This window comes from Ictidomys tridecemlineatus, chromosome 16, assembly GCF_052094955.1.
Source record: "Ictidomys tridecemlineatus isolate mIctTri1 chromosome 16, mIctTri1.hap1, whole genome shotgun sequence".
Lineage (NCBI taxonomy): Eukaryota > Metazoa > Chordata > Mammalia > Rodentia > Sciuridae > Ictidomys > Ictidomys tridecemlineatus.
This window is the reverse complement of record NC_135492.1, coordinates 15,443,416-15,458,076: the sequence shown is the minus strand read 5'-3', so window position 1 is coordinate 15,458,076 and position 14,661 is coordinate 15,443,416. Positions and strand designations below refer to the sequence as shown.

General features: G+C 36.9%; 1 protein-coding gene across 1 annotated transcript in view; it reads right to left on the bottom strand.

Annotated features, from left to right (window-relative positions):
- The window catches only part of LOC144371340 (uncharacterized), an 813,068-nt gene that overhangs the window by 604,405 nt on the left and 194,002 nt on the right, over positions 1–14,661 (bottom strand).

Sequence of the window (14,661 nt, the reverse complement as noted above, 5' to 3'; positions counted from 1 at the left end):
TTTTTTTCATATATTTGTAATGGTTATATTGAACTCAGGGGCACTCAACCCCTGAGCCACATCCCTATTTTTATTTTATGTAGAGACAGGATCTCACTGATCTGTTTAGTAAATTTATTCCACTGAGGCTGGCTCTGAACTCATGACCCTTTTTCCTCAGCCTTCCAAGCTGCTGAGATTACAGGCAAATACCACCATGTGAACTCCCCAGAGATCTTTCTTTAACTGGTTGGAACCCACTTGTTCAGTATGTATTGTCCTAATCCTCACAATTAGAGATGAAATTATTTTCCTCTCTATGAAAAATTATGGCTACAAAGAGATTGGACTCAAAAACACCTAATTACACAGCATGTCCACGTTACAATAAAGGTGTGGTATGCAATTCTTCACCTCTCCAAAGAGCTCTCCTTGGCTCCACAAAGTTGAGAGTACTGGCCAAACTTTTGCCATGGTGCATTCAGAAGCCACCAAGGAAGTCAGTGTGTATGAGGGACAGAATTCCAGGTGGCAAGTTGGTGATTAATAGGCTATGCCAGGGATTAAGGCAGATCCCAATCTAATGAAGGCACAAAACTTTCATGTGGCTGGTCCAGGATGGGGGCTGCATGAGGGGATTCTTTTCCTCCACCCTGATGTGTCTTTCCTAACTGTTCATATGCTGAAATACTTGTTCAATGACTTTCACTCTTTTCCTGTTTTATGTTTCCCTCTAATGTGGCTTTGGAGGTCTCCTGCTTTGGCAATTATTGTGACTTTCTTCTTCAGTTTTTCAACCTCCCTCATCCCATCCATGTAGAATTTCTGTCTGTGGATATTAGTTTTCATTTTATATATTTCCATTTAGTCCAAATTTCCATTACCTGTAGAAAAAATAAATGTTTAATTCACTATCATGCTTGTACTTACCCATCACATGTTGATAATGGCAGTCTTCAAGAACTATCTTCTGATTTCTACAACTGGAACATAAGTGGGTCTGCTTGAAATGACTGTCCTTTCTTTTGACTCTAGATAATGGGAATCCTTTTTTAATACAGTGCTTTAATGCTTTTATGTATATTTATATACAGTACCCAGGAGACTGAGCCCACTTTTTACATGGTTTTCTCTCAGAGACGGTGGAGTTGATCATGTAGGTTTCTAAGAGTGGACTCCAGCTCGGACTCTGCCTTTGCTCTGACTAGATTTCATCTGCCTGTGATTTCTACAACATGTGACCTATAGGTCTTCCTCTTCTTTTCTTAATTTTAATATTTCACTTAGAGCTTGAGACACAGGACTGTCACTTTCGAAAGGATGATGTACCAAACCATCACTACCCCCAAGAAGGTGTTCACCATGTACAAACTAGGAAAGAGGGGCCCATCACATATTTCAGGGCTTCAGGGAAATTATGGGGGTGCCAGGAGTCCCTCACATCAAAGTAAAGGCATTATAGGTTGTGGGACAGTATTGGACTAATTTTATTTTAGGACCAGAATTAGAGTAATTTAAGTTTCCTTATCAACATCAGAAAATAATCTCAATCAAGATCCTTTTCCAGATCTGTCCAGAAAACTTTAAGGGTTTCAAGCCCAGAACTCTTGAATTGCTGTTATCCATCAGAAGAGACAATAAAATTAAGAGAGATGACATGTCCCACTGGAGAAGCTACAGTTCTGTGTTCTCCAGTGAAAACTTCTTGCCTTTCTACAGACATTAAAATTACAAATCTGCAGAGACAGAACTTAAACATATCTTTTCCAAAAAAATTACAAGTGTTTGGGCTCTGCTCAGTTTATTCAGGTGACAAAGTACCTCTTTGTCCTCAGATGCAGAGTTAGTGTGGATTCTAAAAAGGGCATTGGAGGAGGGAATTCAATCTACTAGTTAGCTTTTTCAGTAGCTTCTTTGCTTCTCAAAGAAACAAACAACAAACATCTTTAGAAGACAATATCCTCATTGCACCATACAGAACTTGGTCCTCTGAGCTTATTAGGACTGTTGATGCCCAGAGGACCATGTTCTGTATGGTGTAATGAGGATATTGTCTTCTAAAGATGTTTGCTTTTTTGAGATCCTGCTAAAATGAGTCAATTTTTCTTATAGGAATTGTCAGATTTACTTCTTCATTTTTCAATTTAATAACTTCATGGGACATAACTTACATATGGTATGTCATGTAGAGATTTTAAACACTATAATTTGTATACTTATTACCAGGGAATTAATAAGTTTTAATATTTTTATTGATAATCTTGCTTTGGTCATCTTCTTAACTCATAGAACAATTATGGTTTGAGTAATTGTACATTTTGAAATCTTTAGAGGGAAATGAGGTTCTATGTTCAAAACCTTATTTTATAGAATGGAATCTCACATGGTTAAGAACTTTCAGTTGGTAAATGTCAAACAAGGGACCATTATCAAAAGGAAGTACATTAAGTCTTTTAGAAAATCAAATAAATGTGCTGGTAAGTTCCAATTCATGGTGACAAATTATAGGCTTTTGATAATTCACAAGAATTTGGAAGAATATTTTTATGTATTAGTCCATTCTGTCTTAATCACTAATAACATTTTGCAATATCTAATAATGGGAATTTGTAAATTCAATTTTGCTTAGAGGAACATTCTGGACACTTGAAATCCATCCTGCTCTGGTCACTTTCAGATTTTTTCCAAAATTCAATTTTTTATGTCATTAGCATGCACAGATAAATGTCAGCCCAAGACACACAGAACAAGATAAAGCAGGAAAGATGAAAGCAGATCTTGACTCTTCCATCGCAATATCAGTCTGGGAAAATGGAGCCTCCTGCAGGATCGTGTGGATTTCCCAGTGATAAGAGCTTGAGGTCTGCAGAGAAGTGCTTGGGCTCTCTCATTCCTGAGGATGTCCACAGAACAGAGTATAGGAGAGTGTGGCTGTAGAGTCTCTAATCAAGTCCTCCGGAGACCAAGCAGGAAGCAGGCCTGATTTTATAGTGCAGTTACCGTGTATATGTACTCAGGCAGTGCCTAAGTAAAATATAGACAGCCCCCAACGTAATGTCTGCTAACTGTCCTTGCAGTAAACAATTAAAGAGTGGGACTGCAACACATGGCCTCGTGCCCAGAGTTGTGCCAATGGGAAAGCAGTTTGTCACTCTCACGCCTAGCAAAGGGGGTGGCCTGCCACACAGACACCCTTAACCTATGCCCTGTATGCATTACTCCATGCACTTGTCCCCACAGAGAAGCCCCTCTGGGGCTGCTTCTTTCTTGACGTTAAAGAACAATTTCACTTCTAGTTCCTTTTCTCAGGAGATATTTTAAGTAATAGTAATATAAATATAATAGGTGTAACTGTGAAACTTGAGTTGTATTTTCAAACCCTGACAATTTACAAAAGCAACCCATTGATCTCATATCTACTTCTCACAAAGAGCTGTCATTCAGTAAAGTCTTGCCCAGGGTTTGCTCGTTGTGTTACTGGAGGGTGTGTTTTGCAGCAGAGGGGCTGGGTGATGGTGTCGCCCTCTCTAAGGTGTCAGTCATTTCTTCCTAGTGCTCTTTGTAGATTCCCAGCACACAAAGAGCCACAAGTAAGAGGTTTATGCCTAGGCTGACATCAGTCCCAAGCCCACTTGCTTGAAGCAAGACCAGTCTCAATTCTCCATCTCCCTATTGTGTGTTCATACGTTAGTGAATACCAAGAGGACATGGGAGGTTTGGCTGTAGTGGTGAAGCTGAGCTGGGTAATGAGGACAACCCCAAGCTTTAAGAATGTGTATATGTTATTAGGGGTGACAGATCCTATTTCCTCACCCGTTGTGAGCAGGATGGTGCTCAGATTGCATATGGGAGAAGAGATGTTTCTTCCTCACTTTCACCATGGAATGTGCCCACCCAGAGCGTCCAAATAACCCTGACTTGCAGCAGAGTATCCTTCTCCTGTAATTCTCTCTACTTCTGACCTGACCACCAGCTCGTATCCACTGCCTGAGTAGTCCTCACTAGATGGTTGCAACACAGATGATTGTGCATGTATCACACAGCCTACCCTGACTTTAGTGACAGCACCATATCTAACATGACTCTTTCCTGGATCCAGATACTAGAGGGAGTCTTTACTATCAGCTCTAACGAACAAAACTTGTGACATTTTTTTTTAAATTTCTTTTTCATGTGTGATCTGTTTTTTCTCATCTCTTCACTTGGCCTTTCCTTCTTCTTACCATATGAATTCTTCAAATGTAACCTATTTCAGAAATCTGTGTTAGATTCCCTGTAATTTACATGTCCTTCTGCACAGAATGCCCACTCTAGGGAGCATCTCGATTTCTTCAGTGCATAAAGGACACTAGTGCCCAGTACGATAGGGCATTCCTGGACCATGCTGGAAGTATCACTCCGTAGACCCTTGTTTGAGGGGTGTTTCTCAGATTACCTTCTTGATGTCAGGGAGCTTGTGTTATGTCTCATGATCTCCTGGACTATGTTGTGCCAGGCATAATGTGCACAGCTGGGAAGGTACATAGCTCAGGATTTCAGTCATCTTTGAATCATTCCCATTCTCCAGGATGTTTTTTAACAACATTGGTACCTTAGCATGGACATTACTATAGATATTTCTTCACAACACTACCGTGGCACATTTACCATGAGAAAACAATTTTCCAACTATTTCAAGGTAATGAACAATCCATTAATGAGTTTTTGACTATTACTGCAAATTCATGGCACCTGCACACTACAGTTTTTATGACTACAGATTTCTCAGCTACACTGACCTTAAATTTATCAAATGGCCTCTAGACCCACGTGATTAAAACATGTCATTTATTGAGTGTTAGAAAACTTGGATTGTGTAAGATTAAAATGTTTAAAATGAAATAAAGTAGATTCTGTGTGTCACAGAAAAGTGATAGAATGCAGTTTTTAATTTTAAATTTCACATTTGTTTTTGTTGTTGAAACAAGGCTATTGTAAAACCCTCCTCTTTTCCCTTTTACACCAGATTGAACCCAGGGCACTTATTCATTAAACTATCTCACCAGTCATTTTTTATATTGGGGAAAAATATTGCTAAGTTACTAAATTTTGGCCTTGCAATCCTCTGACTCCTGAGCCAATGGTATTGCAGGCATTCACCTACATCTAAAGCAATATTAAGTTATTTTTTTACATGATAATGTATATCAATTTAAGCCTATACTATAAAAATATTTATATAATATTTGACTTACATAAAATAAATTTATAGGAATTGAAATATGCCATTTATATATATATATATATATATCACACCAAAAATAACTAAGGCCTAATGATTAAATGTGAACCCTAATATTTTGGAGGGTACAAGGGATTAATCTCATGGGCACTCAACTATTGAGCCACATCCCCACTCCTATTTTGTATTTTATTTAGAGACAGCATCTCACCAGGTTGCTCAGGGCCCTGCTGTTACTGGATTTGAACTCAGCATCCTCCAGTCTTAGGCTTACAAAGCACTGGGATTATAGTTTACAGTTTTTAAATTCATATTCTTTTTTCTGGATTTACCATGGGAGACTGTCTTTTTATAGTGATTTTTCATATTTCACAAATCATGTATGTTTGCACTCATACGTTGAAGCTGAGAAAGTTGATCACAAAGAACCACAAAAGAAAAAATCTTTTTATATCTGTTATAAGAGACAGTTGGCAAGGAGTGCCAAAAAGCAGTTAAGAGGGAAAAGTAACTCTTAGGTTTTATAGCCCATAATTTGAACTGTATAAGTAATTATTAGACTGTGGACATTCTAAAAAAAGTTCACACGTTTCAAACATCAAAATGATATTTTAGAAGGTACAGATTTGATCACTTCACATGTTCAATTAAAATGCTGGATTCTATATGAAGATACAAATTAAAAATTAAAAAATAATTAACACTTCAAGTAGCAAAAATAAACAAAGATGTATAGAAATACAAATAATGACTCAATAATAGCCTTAAATGTTAGTGGCTTAAACACACCAATCAAAAGACATAGGCTAGTAGCCTGGATTAAAAAAAATCCAACCATATTCTGCCTCCAGGAGACTGGAAAAGACAGACTGAAGGTGAAATATTGGGAAAACACATACCCCTCACATGAACCTTGAAAGCAAGCTGGGGTCTCCATACTTATATTAAATAAAGTAGACTTCAAGCCAAAGTTAATCTAAATACATAAAGAAGAACATCTCATACTGCTAAAGGGAACCATACACCAACAAGACATAACGATAATAAATATATATGCCCCAAACTATGGCACACCTATGTTCAAACAAACTCTTCTCAAGTTCGAGAGTCAAATTGACCACAATGTGATCTGGGGTGACTTTAACACAACTCTCTCACCACTGGATAGATCTTACAAGCAAAAGTTGAATAAAGAAACTGTAGAGCTCAATAACACAAGTAATAACTTAATTGACATATATAGAATATATATCAGACCAAAGGAGGAAGCTAGGCACCATGCCAGGCCAGAGGGAGGAAGAAGTCTGGCTCCACCCCATGTGCTAGTCTGGAGGAAGCCCACCAACCCTTAAAACCCAAAATCAAACTTTTAAACATTGAATATTAACAGTTTTCCCATTTTGTTTCCATGATCTAATTTGCATTTTATTTTCACCTTTACATTTTACTTTGCAGTGAACAATTTTTTTAATACTTTCATTTAGATTATTTTCCTATATTTGTGATTTTAACACTGCTCATTGCTACTGTATATAATTTAAATGATTTAATGTTGACCATGACATTATTGAACTTATTCTTATGTTTCATTAGTTTATGGAAATTGCTTAGAGACATTATAACAATAATAGTATCATCTGCATATGCTATTTGATTTTTGATGAAAATACTGTTTAATATTCTCCAACAATATTTAGAAGTCAGAAAAGCAAACATTTTTATCTTTTTCTAAAACTAAATTGTGAAACACTTCAGTTAACAACTTTAAATATGAAAACAGTTTATAGCTGCCCTTAAGTGGATTGAAAAAGAATTTTTCTCTGGTCATAATTGGCCATAAGTTTTATAGTAATTTGATAAGTGATTTGCCAAAAGGTTTGCTCTATCAAAATGATTTTTGGAAACTTCCCATATGACAATGTCCCTCTTGGTCATGAAGTCCAATCATTCTTTTTGTTGTTGTTCTCAGTTTGCTAGGGGTTTTGAATATCTGCATCAACATCTATAAAAAGATGGTCTGCAATTTCTATTCTTATGCTGTATTAGCTGGTATATCTGGCCTTACAGAAAGAATTAGTCAATTTTCTTCTTCTACATTTAGACGTGATCATGAATTATTGTTACTGATCCTTATTACATGTTTCATATAAATCACCCGTGAAGGCTCCTTTTTTAAAAATGTGATTACTGTTTGGTTTTTTGGTGAGTAAATTTTTAGAGCTGGGTTTTTGCCAGGTTAGCCTCAAATTCCTTAGCCTAAATACTCCTCCTGCTGTGGCCTCGAAGTAGTGAAGACTAGTGGCATGGCATATGCTCCCATATCACCATAGCTGCAAGTATTTTTTGAGAAGTTGTAAAGTTAAATGTTGATTTGTAGGTCTATATTATATTTTGTTGCATCTGGGTCTACTAATGTATTTATTGATTTCTGAAGTAATTTTCAAAGTTGATGATTATCTAGCAATTTATCTCTATTTTTTTTGTTTTCCTGGCTCAAGATTTTCTTGGCAATTAAGATGGAATAATGAGGAAGCATAATGTGGGAAAATGAGAACCTGGCATTTTGCTAATTGATCTCAAATGCCCCGTGAAGGATGGAGACTGTGCACCCATAATCCTGTGAGACAAATAAAGCAGAAAAGCTAAATTATCATTTTATGTAGCCTAATACATGATCTTGAGTAACTTTCATATGTCTTTACACACTTTTTTATTTTTTAGGGCAGAATCCAAGTATTTTACCATATTTAAATTAGGCTATGAGGGGTTTATATTAAATTTTGGTGAGCTATGTAAGTTTCTTATATTTTGGATGTTGAGCTTTTTCAGACATGGGGCTAGAACCGGATTTCTTTAACCAAGTCTACTTTTACATTTCATTGATTGATTTCTTTGCTGTATAGAAGCATTTTTAGCTTTATATAGTGTCAGCCGTTTTTCCTTGCACAGTCTCTGCATATTCTATCTAAAACCATGGCCAACACCAATGGCAAAAAAATTCTCTCATTTTCTTCTGGAATTTTTATACTTTCAGGTTATATCACAATGAGATATAACCACACGCTTGTTGGCTAAATCCTCAAAATGTTGGTAGGTAACACATACTGCAGAGAATATACAGAAAAAGAAACACTTGGACATCCTTGCCAGGAACATAAATTTTAATAGACATTAAAAAAACTATAAGGGGGGTTTTCAAAAAATTATAACTAGAGATGCAATATGACCCAGACATTGAGAATATGCCTGTATATTTAGGATTCTTCATAAAAATAGAATACACAAAAATGTACATATGTATACAGAAGGGAGCTTATTATATTTGCTCACATAATCATGGGAGTAATAGTCACCAAGTGTTTGCTTACAGGATGGCAACACTGGGAAACTGGTAACAGCTCAGTCCAAGAAGCTGGAAGCTTCACAATATGAGGAAGCAAATGAAGCAGCTGTGGTCCAGGATAGAGGACTTATATGATCCCGGTAGATGAAAAAATAAATAACCTGATCAACAAGTGGGCTAAGGACCTGAGCAGATACTTTTCAGGAGAGGATGGATATACAATCAATAAATATATGAAAAAATGCTCATCATCTCTAGGAATCAGAGAAATGCAAATCAAAACTACTCTAAGATATCATCTCACTTTAGTCAGAATGGCAGCAATTATGAAGACAAACAACAATAAGTGTTGGTGAAGATGTGGGGAAAAGGTACACTTGTACTCTGCTGGTGGGACTGCAAATTGATGAAGCCAATTTGGAAAGTAGTAGGGAGATTCCTTGGAAATATGGGAATGGAACCTCCATTTGACCCACCTATCCCTCTCCTCAGTCTAAGCACAAAGGTTTGGAAACATCATACTACAAGGACACAGCCACATAAAAGTTTATGGCACCACAATTCACAATAGCTAAACTATGGAGCCAACATAGATGCCCTTCAGTGGATGAATGAATAAAGAAAATGTGGCATATATACACAATGGAATTTTACTCAGCAATACAAGAATAAAATCGTGGCATTTGCATGTAAATGGATGGAGTTGAAGAAGATAATAACTGGAGTTAGCCAATGCCACCCCCCTTTAAAAACAAAAAACAAATGTTGAATATTTCTCTGACATAAGGGGGCTGACTTACAGTGGAGTATGCAGGGGAACATAGGAGGAATAGATGAATTCTAGATAGGGCAGAGGGGTGGGAGGAATAGGGAGGAAAACGAGGATTAGCAAGAATGGTGGAATGAGTCATACATCCAAAATACTTGTATGAAGAATGAATTGAGTGTCAACATATGTTACATAAAAAAAGATACAAAAATTGTGGAATATATGTGTATTAAGAATTGTAATGGAAAAGAAAAAAAAATCGCATTAACTTACATTAGGTAGAGGAAAGTGAAAGGAGGGGAAGGCAGGGGATGTGGGGATAAGAAAGAATGAAACAGACATTATTGCTTTATGTATGTATGTATGTGACTGTGTGACCCATGTGATTCTACAATATATACTCAGAAAAATGAGAAATTACATCCCATTTATGTATGATATATCAAAGTATATAAATGCATTCTACTGTCATGGATTACTAATTAAAACAAATAAAAAAATTTTAAAAGACCCAGGTAGAGCCAATGGTGCAAGTCCCTAAAGGGGACTTCAAGAAGATTGGAGCATAAGTGAGTGACTGCTTCTCTTGCTTTTTTAAAATAAAACCTATTGAACACCAGTATATATGTTCATTAAAGGTATTCCCCTTCATTCTGACTCAGCCTTCTAGAAGCACACTCAGAGACACCTGCAGAGATCTTCCACACCAATACTCTGGGTATCTGAATCCACTCAAATAGACAGCTGACATTAACCACTTCAACAACTGAAGGAAATAAAATTCATCTTTAGGAATATCTACCCTCCCAAGTTAACTGCAATATATCACAACCTAAATATCCAAAGAGTAACTCAGGAAGAAGAACCTATGGTATATTACAGATAATAGAGAAAGAGAGATTTATCATTGTGTTTACACACAAATGTATCAACATACATATATAACCTTTTCAGTTTTTCTACCATTATTTTGAGACAAGGTCTTTTAAGGTGCAGTGGGTGTCACCAAGATGTGAAGCTGGCTCCAAGATCGTGATTCTCCTTCCTCAGCATATCAAGTCCCTAGCATGAAAAAAAAAATGTGCCTCCACACCTCACTTATTACTCAAATTTAAAATAAGGATGATGTATATGGCAGTGTTGCCAAAATTTGAAGGCTAGCCTTGGTAGTTTGGTAACATTCTGTCTTAAAACTGAAAAAGATAATGATGGTGGATCTCTGTCACAGGTAAGGCAACCCTGGGTCCAGACCCCAGAAAGAAAAGAATATTCTCCAATAACACAGACAAACTGGAGGACTTTAGGCTAAGTGAGATAATTCAGATTCAGAAATAAATTGTATACTCTATGTTCAGAGCCTGGAAAAAAATAGAATGGATGTGTAGGGAGAGCCTGGTTGTTATCAGGAAGCATCATCAATAATATCGCATTATATACTGGAAATTCCAAAAGACAGCAGGATCGTGTTCTTAGTGCAGAATTTGATAATTATGAGAGATTATGGTTTTTATCATCACATAGCAATTGCAAATGTTTATGGGATTCAGTGTGATGTTTATATATATGCAGATACATGTATTCATAATATCCAAACATCCTCTTATTCCGTTGATGCCCCCCCCACACTCCTCAGCCATACTAATCACTATTGTACTTGCACATGATATTATATTAGTTAACATATGAGATGTGAAAATATTGTGTATTTTTTCACTTAGCATGACATCATTCAATTTCATCCATTTTTCTGACCATTAGAGGAGTTTGTATTGATGGCTGAGTAATACACCATGGTGAATATATAATCTACTTTCGGGTGGATATGTTCAATTGCTTACCTACACCACTGGTTTTCTCTATATCTGAATTGTTTAACATACTGTTATTCATCTTGAATTTATTTAACAAAAAAAAGCAACAACTACAAAAGAATGAAGAAACTGAGAGTGGGGGCACATACCTGCAATCCCAGTGGCTTGGGAGGCTGAGGCAGGAAATTCACGAGTTCAAAGACAGTCTCAGTAAATTAATAGGGCCCTATAAAACTCAGTGAAACCCTGTTTCTAAAAAAAAAATTAAACATGACTGGGGAAGTGGCTTTGTGGTTGAGTGATACTGGGACCTATCCCTAGTATATCCCCCCCCCCAAAAAATAAAGAAACTAGAAAACTATGTCCTAACCTGATTTTACCAAGTGAAAAAAAAGCCAAGGCATAAGAAAAATCACATTCTTTAAGTTTGTTAATATAAAGTTAATAAGCTATCTCTGAATCTTCCACAAAGTCCAATATTTTGAGAGCATTCAGTAGGTTATATTACATGAAAAACTTCTCTTGTGCAAATAATGAAATAAAACCTTAGCAAGGTGTGCTGGTGCATGACTATAATCCCAGTGTCTCTGGAGGCTGATACAAAGCAAGCCTCAACAACTTAGGAAAGGACAAAGCAATTCAGTGAAACCCTGTTTCTAACTAAGTTACAAAAAAAGATCAGGAATGTTGCTGAGAGGTTAAGTGCCCCTGGGCTCAATCCACAGCATTAAAAACAAAAACAAAGATAAAAAATAAGTAAGACATTAGGCTGGTGACCATTTATATTTTCAGTGTTCCAAATATTTGTCCCAATACTCCCAAGTTCACGTCATCCATCAATTTATAATTGAAACTCTAGTTATTTGTTTGTGAGAGAAAGGAGACAGAGATATTCCTGAACTTTGCCATTCCTTTCCTAGTTTCTGCCATAAGCTAGGCAAAGATGTGCCCATTGTGATCCCCAGGGTACTGTGGCTCAGTCCTTAAACTTCATGCAAGGATGCACCTTGAGGAGTGGATGTTGACTTGACTGCTAAAGTGGGGAAGAGGTAAAAGGGAAATAATGTGTGTGAGCGTGTGAGTGGGGTGTGATAATGATGACTTCTGACCAAGTTTTACCCATGATCATCTTTTTAAAATGTACTCAGTAAATGGTTTATTTTCTTCTATATCTTCTGGGATCCTGATCCTACAGTTAAATCTGAGGAAAACTGTTCTCCATACCCAGCTATCTTAGCTTTGTTTTTCTCTCTGGTGATTCACAATTTGAAATACCTACTCACCCTTCCTCAGAGCCTTGACCTCATGTCTCTTTTGCTTATATTTTGAATATCTGGGCAATCCTCAAATACTAAGTTGCAAGTGAATCCACATTTGATGTTCCTCTTCCAAAAATAAGGATAGACATTTTCTCTCATTGTGGCCTCTACCTTCTACTCACAAAATGGGGACATTATTCACGTTTGCAAACTTAGATATTATTCTTAGCCAACCTTTAATATGAAAGTCAAGAATTCAATCCCTGGGTCTGGGGTCAGGGTTAGAGCACCTGCCTAGCACATGTGAGGCACTGGGTCCAATCCTCAGCACCATATAAAAATAAATATATAAAATAAGTTACTCTGTCCACTACAACTAAAAAAAAAAAAAAACATTAATCCCTACCAGGGTTGTGATGGCACATGCATGTAACCCAAGCTGCCCTGGAAGTCGAGCCTTGAGGGTCACAACTTTGAGTCTAGCCTCACTAACTTGGCAAGCCTGTATCTCAAAGAAAAATAAAAATGGGATGATGATAGAGCTCACTGCTAGACCATACCCAAGTCCTGTCCTCAGGATCACAGGGGGAAATTTTTAATTCCTATCTTTTTTCTATGAGTTAAGGTCACCATAAAAAAGAAGGTGACTTAGAGATAATGTTCTATTTTTCTAAAAATAAGCCATGTTAAATGTTCAAGTGTTTACATTTCTTGAAAAATTACCAAGTATTTTGCTTTTGATATTATGGTCATTAGAACTGTCTTTAATTTTATGTTTGCTACTTATTTATTTATGCACATAAATAACTGATGATATTAAATTTTATTATTGTTCTCAGCTCAGCTGATGCTTCTAATAGTAATTAGTGAACTCCTAAATTAAAAATATCCACTTAAAATCCACTTCTACCTCATAACTCATATTGGAAAACCACAAAAGTTAGACAGCAGGAAACACAAGTAAGTTGCCATACCTCTTTGACAAAGGCAAAGATTCTGGTGAGAATCTCAGAAAAATTCTATTTCCTAAAAGTCAGAAACCAAGAGAACAAGACCATAATCTCCCCCACACACAAGATTTTATTTTATTATTGCTGAATAAAATTCCATTGTGTATAAATAATGCATACTTTTTTATCCATTCATCCACTGAAGGGCCTCTAGGTTGGCTTCAAATGATATCTGGTAAAATGGTGGTTCCATTCTCAGATTTGCAAGGAATCTCCATACTGCTTTCCATATTGGCTGCACCAATTACCAGTCCCACCGGCAGTGTATGACTGTACATTTTCCCCAAATCCTCACCAACACTTGTTGTTGTTTGTCTTCATAACAGCTGCCATAATAAAATATTATAGTAAAATTTAGAAAGACACACACACACACACACACACACACACACACACACTCGGGTTTTGCTTTGGTGTCTCTCGACAAGACCATGTGGACTAGGAACCTACAAACACAATGTCATCCTCCTGCCAGTTAAGAGTAGGAATTGGTCCATGGGCAGAATTCTGGAGTCATCCACAGCATCGCCCATAAACTTGAGGATCAAAGGTGTGTGAGGCCTAGAGATGTCAGAGAAGACTCACTGTTTTTCTTCCCCATTCTTGATAGTGATTTCTGGGTCAATAAGCTTTGCTCTACTTTGATTACATTTTATGTATTATCTAAAATCCACTCTTTCAAGAACACAAGATTCAAGAAACACAACATAACCTTTTTATCTCTGGGATCACAACTAGCAACAATGTCAGATTTTTTATTGCTTTACTTATTTACTCTCTTCATTTGATCTATTTATTAATATAGGTGGACACCAGCAACTGCTCTAAGACCAGTTGGAAGGTAACAGTCACACACCTACACACAGCATCATAAGGGGAGACTGTTGAAACAAGAATTCTGAACCTTCATTGTTCATGAAAACTCACCCAATATCAGAACTTTGAATATTTGATTTTGAGGCAGGGTCTTGCTAACAGGCCAACTGTGGCCTCAGACTTGAGATCCTCCTGCAGAAGCCTCCTAAATGCCTGGCCTTACAGACATGTGCTACCAAACCTTGTCCTTTGCTTATTAAAAAAATGCATAGCTGCTTGTTACCTCCCTCCAGTGATGTATGTGATATCACACCTCAAACAATAAAAACCCCACACAATTCCAAAGCTCAAGTCTGACTCTGGCTGTGAGAGGTTATATGATGGGAAGGGATTCCAGGGAGAGTGAGAGACATCAGCTCAGAAAAAGTAGGTTTTTTGGTTTTCATGGCAGAA